This window comes from Dasypus novemcinctus, chromosome 9, assembly GCF_030445035.2.
Source record: "Dasypus novemcinctus isolate mDasNov1 chromosome 9, mDasNov1.1.hap2, whole genome shotgun sequence".
NCBI lineage: Eukaryota > Metazoa > Chordata > Mammalia > Cingulata > Dasypodidae > Dasypus > Dasypus novemcinctus.
Genome location: NC_080681.1, coordinates 20,413,572 through 20,419,623, shown reverse-complemented (window position 1 = coordinate 20,419,623; position 6,052 = coordinate 20,413,572). Strand labels below are relative to the sequence as shown.

Here is a 6,052-nt window from a genome sequence, read left to right as displayed (position 1 = left end):
TTGTTGAGGTTTTCTTAATGCTTATCCATTGTTTTACCAATATCCTTTAGGTCTTCCTCTGTGTTTTCCTTCAACTCCTTGAGCATATCAAAAGATAACTTTTTAAAGTCTTTGTCTAGTATGTCCACAGTGTGGTGCTCTTCATTGGCATTTTCTGTATTTTTATTCTCTTCCTTTGGATGGGTCAATATTTCCTGTTTCTTTGTTTGTCTTGTAAGCTTGTGCTGCACATTGTGCACCTTAATATTTTAAAACATTAACAATGGGGTTTATTCCCTCATATGTCTGTTTCCTCAGCTTGTAACCAGCTGGTGATATGATGGAAATATTTTTGAATATTGGCCCTCCTATCAGGAAGATCCACATAAGGTGAATATCTTGTCTGTCTTTTCTCTGATTGTGTCTTATCCTGAAATTGTGCTTGCTAGTGACTTAGGAGTTCCTCATTTACAGGCTTGAAGGACCCCTCTTTTTCCCAGGAGACAGAACTTCTCCCTCTTGGATGTTTTGTAGACAGACTTAAAGCAGGCAAACTCTGTCCCAGGCCATCTTCCTCAATTGTTTCTTTTTTTTTAATTTTTATTTTTAAAGAAGCTTTAGATTTTACAAATGTTGAAGCACTGCCCGCTACCAACCATGGTCTATAGTCCACATTATGGTCTGCACATTACACCACATAACCCCATAGGCTCTGACAAAATGTACAATGGTCTGTATCTGTCATTTCAATGTTGTACAGAACAATTCCAGAGTCCCAAAAATGCCCCACGTTACACCCATTCTTCCCTTTCCCTCCCCCTCCACCTCTGGTGACCCCTGCCTTCACAACAATGTTAGTAAGAACAGAAAAATAGAAAACCCCATGAACAACTAGAAGTTGTCCAAAAAGACCATCAAATCATTGATCAATAAACCAATCCCTAGACCAGACACTCAAGAGTTAGAAACTTAAGAAATAATGCTAGTAGCTTCCTTTGAAGATTCTTGCAGCTCTAATACCAGAAAACAGAAACTTAAGGCAGCTCCAAGATATCCTCAGGTGTTGCTTTTACCAAAGCCCAAAGTGGCTTTGGAGGACTTCTTGACCCAGCCTAGGGTCATGAGTGTTGACCATCAAGCTCAGACACCAGCATCATCCATTTATTTCCCTTTCCCATAGTAACCCTGATCCTTGGCCTTGATTCAGAAGCTTGTTCTCTTCTGGGGAGACTACCTCTCTCAAAGACTGTGAATCCCCTTGCTGTTGAGTCAATTAGTACAGGTGTTCAGATGAACTTGGGTAAAAGTCCACCTACTGCTTTATAAAATATAAGGAACACATGTCAGAAAATAAACATTTCTTTAACCACTGTGCAGATAGAGGTGTCTTACACCTCACAAAATCCCATTCGGTATCATATAAGTTGCTATACTTACTCTATTTATGCCTCACAAAACTGTATGCCTTCTGCATAGTGGGCTGCCTCAGATTCATCTGTGTTGTCTTGTTCTCAAACTAACTTAATGTTTGGTTCTCAAGTTTCACTTCCCATTAGTGATGACACTCAAACATTGTTGCCCAGTTCTAAAGTACCTTCATTGATAGCTGCTCAGACTGATGTTTTCTCAGATTTTGTTTTCTGTTAGGTGGGATTTCCAGAGAAACTCAAACCAGCAGAGTGCAAAGTTCCACAGATGACCAGATACACATTGACATGATATGTGGCAATGATCTGTGGAGACATTTTTGAGATTGTCCATTCATTATAAAGGGTTTCTACATACACTATTATAAGCAACAGTTTGGTAGTGGAGACCATAACTCATGGCTTGTTACCTCAGAATGACCCTGAGACATTAAATCAAGACATTGAGAAATCTGAACCAATTACTGGTGAACAGAGTAGTATGCTTCCTTCACAAAACATGACAGATATTCAGACTCAAACCATAGATTTAATAAGTGATTTAGAAAACATCCCGTCAAGTAACCAACTGGGTCAGACATTGGATAATCACAGTTTTTTGTCTGCTACAACTCAACATACATCTCCCACCTGACTCAACCCAGAATCCTGGAATAGATTTTGATATTGAAGGGCTCTTTTTGACCTCCAATATCAAAACTCAAATGGAAAGGAGTGAATTTAGCAATATGAATACTGAACCAGTCTTGGAATCCCTGGACATAGAAACACTAACTGAAGTTTTACTTACAGACACTTCTGCTCAGTTGTTGGGGAAATGCTAACTTCTTAGATCTTGAAATGTTTGATAGGCAAACACAGACAGACTTAAACTTCTTTGTAGACAGTAGCCCTCATCTGTATTCTGAAACACTCCAGTTTTTCTGTGAACACTGATTCATGTGACACAGAGTCAAACAGAAGGCCTACCTGCTCTAGATAGCAAAGTTCATTTGAACAGTACAGAAACAGACTGTTAATTCTGGTTTTGAAGGCCTAGGGAGTTTATTTTTCACCAGCAATGAAACTCAAACAGGAGTAGATGACTTTCTTCTAGCCGATTTGGCCTGAAACATGATGGGTTCTCAGTTCAGTGATGTGGAAACCCAGACATGTGCAAAACTCCACATAGTCTCCAACCTCTAAGAGTGAAGTCCATGTACAAGATGGAATTTGCAGTTTTCTTCTGGACTTAGAAAATGGGGAACCAGGACACCAGTAATAACTCTTAAATGTAGTTGATTATTTAGATGCTTAGATTCTTTGAGGTTCTTCACCTTTTTTTTGAAAACATGAAATTTGTGTATAAATATGTGGTATTATAAAGCATATGATGTTGATCTATACAAGATTGTTTTTGCATTGCCTACCATTGCCCCTTCAAAGTTAGTCTTTCCATCTAAAATAAATTTATTTCATACCTTTACAAACAATATTAGCAATTTAGCAGAAGCCACGCTTAGAGGGTACTAGGGTACAAACTTTTAAAATCTTTAAAACATTTTAGTTGGAGTGTAACATAATAATTAACATACATTGCACATAAAATATATTTCTTAACACTGTTTGTCAGAAGTTCCTGTTTCCTGATACCTGTAAAGTGTATTTAAACTACAATGCCTGCATGGTTTGAGACTCGTGCTGCCTATAGGCTCATCCGATTTGACATCTCACTCTTCTGACTTGAAGTCACTAAGGAAAACTGTAACTGTCTGACTTTTGAAATAGTTTTCATGTAGTCCTTCTCTACATGAGCTATTATTGATACCAATATAAGTGTACAGCATTTTATTCGTGAGAGGCTTATGACTGCAAAATTACTGGTAAAGGAATACAGTGATTTATGGCTTTAAAAAAATCAGGACTTTGTTTTTGTTACAGTGTTTGTTAATCCAACCAATAGAGTTATTTGCAAAAAAAAAATGGTGCATATAATAGAGTTCTTTATGTACAAGAACTGTTCTTCCCCAAAATCTTAGTTACCTGAATTTTACTTAACAGTATTTGTAAAAACTGAAATTCAGTTATTTAAAAAAATGAACTCTAAAAAAGAAGTTCCTTCAATAATTTAAAAATGTATCCAGATTTGAATACCACTGCCATTTACTTTCTGTCCAAATGATCTCATCCATTCCTAAAGCACCAACTACCTACTCTACATAGAAAATTTATAAATATGTATAAGCAGTTCTAGCTTCTCCCCTGAGCCTTAGGCTTGTTATAGATAATTGCTCAGATTGGATTCCTGCCTTCCTTCACTCATTGAACATTTTTGAGTGTTTCCATGTGCTAGACACTCTGCTAGACATGAGAACTCAGAAATGAACTAGATATAGTAACTGCCCTCAGGGAATCTGAAGAATATATGGAATGGAGACAAATAGTAGACAAATAGATACTGTTTATAATAGCTAATACAGAGATAAGAGTGTACATAAGATGTACATATAACCCAGATGAGGGTATAAATCAGGAATTAAGTCCTGGCTGTGTATGAATGCTAAGATATGTCTTGAAAAAAATGAAATATATTTTCCAGGTATAACAGATTTAGGGAGATGGGGTGAAAGGATTATTAGTGGAATAAGGGTAAGGAAAACAGGTATATTTCAGACACTAGATAGATCCTGCAGAACTTCTCCTTATTAATGCTTTGCTAGTAGAATACCTCTGTTTATTTTTATATCTAACCTTTGTAGAACTAATACACTATCAGTTTAAGGGTTTGGGTCAATATTTATATAAGTAAATTTTATACTTTTGCTTCAAACACAGAACAACATGTGGGAAGTCTTCAGGTACATTTCAAACAAAATTGGTTGAAAGAATCGTCTGTATCTATTTTAATAAGCATATTTATAGGCAATGGGAACATGCATCTGCAATGCTACTGGTGCTACCAGAATCATCACAGTGCAATATCTAGTATGCATCATTCTCTGTTACTATATACTTTGTCATTGTTCTGAATGTTTCTATTCTTTCTTTTCCTTCTTTACTTTTTAAAATGTTACATTGAAAGAATATGAGGTCCCCATATACTCCCCACCCCCCTCACCCCACTCCTCCCACATCAACAACCTCTTTCATCATCATGGCACATTCATTGCATTTGGTGAATACATTTTGGAGCACTGCTGAATCACAAGGATTGTGAATGTGTTTCAGCTTTCTTTCATAGACAACTTTAGTTTTTGCCTATAGTTGTGTAATGAGTCACAGAAATTGGAAAACAAGTGTTGAAAGAAAATTCATAGAGAAGTTAGTAAGGGGCATGATGAAAGCAAATACAATAGAAGCATTGCTGTCCCATACAAAGAAAATACTACAGGAATACAAGCAAAGTTCTATTTTGCAGTCCTTTCATACTAAAGCATCAACCACCACGTCTGAAGATTTACCAATCCTTTTGTGGCAGAGTAGTCTCAGCTGCACTAGAATAATGGAGATTTCAATTTCTCTGAGTCAGATATTGTCTCTTCATCACCCATCTTCTCAGCACTATAACCTTTCACAGCTAAGGAAAAAACATGACTATTTCAAATGTACTGCCTGCTCGACTTTCTTCAAATTTCAATTCTCCTGCTCACTTGCTGAGTAAAAGATTTTTTCATGGAAAAAACTCTTTTTATTGTATATTTTTGTTTACTTTTTCTTAACAAAGTCATTTACTTTTTAGTGTATCTGTGTTTGTCTTGCTATATTTTAAATGCTTGCCTTCATAGCAAGACATGCAAACTGCACATATTACTGCATAAAAATTGACTGTTTTTTTTTTTAAAAAAACATTGTTTGATGATGAGAAAATATTTTAAGTAACTAGTGGTTTTGTCTTGATAATTCTTTTTTCTATTGGGAAATGGATTCTTGGTCTGCTTTTTCTCCAACATCTCATTTTGGAAACTGTATTACTACTGATACTGCCTGTAAAACGTAATGTCTTTATTTCATCACATCCAGAAAAGAAAATTCAGGATAGCGACCTGTTGAGAGAAGATCTAGGCAAGTTTTAGATAATAATGAATGGTATCTATTGTGATAAGGAATGTGTGTAAAGATGGCTCCGGAATGATTTGAGTGATATGAATTTATTTGAACTTAGCTTAGTTTTGCTCTTCATGTTGAAACAGGATCAAGGGGAAAATACTGCAGGCAAGGAGACTAACTGAAAGGGTGTAGCAGAAATCCAGGTAAAAAATCTGAGCAGTTTCATAAAAGCAAAGAAAATGATAATGGAGAGTGTATTAGTCAGCTGAAGGGATGCTGATGCTAAGTACCCGAAATATGATAGCTTTTATAGAGGGTATTTATTTGGAGTAGAAGTTTATAGGTACAATGCCCTAAAGAGTCCAACTCAAATTTGTTTTCTCACCAGTCAGTTGCTATGTGTTGAAGCAAGATAGTTGCTGATTTCTGCCTGGTCTTTCCTTCCTTCTTCCTCTTAAGGCTCCGCGGGCCCAGCTTCTTACAACCTCAACTGTAGGCCGGCATAGGGCTCATCTCTGAGGGCTTCCTCTATCACTCTGACATAGGGCTTGCTTCTTTCCAGGACTTACAAGCTGCTCAGCTGCTCTGTTCTCTTCAGCTGCAAACTACAAGGTGAATGG

General features: G+C 36.7%; 1 pseudogene; it reads left to right on the top strand.

Annotated features, from left to right (window-relative positions):
- Positions 1-760: 760 nt before the first annotated feature.
- On the top strand, positions 761-2,591 carry LOC101441210 (ATM interactor-like; annotated as a pseudogene).
- Positions 2,592-6,052: the final 3,461 nt, after the last annotated feature.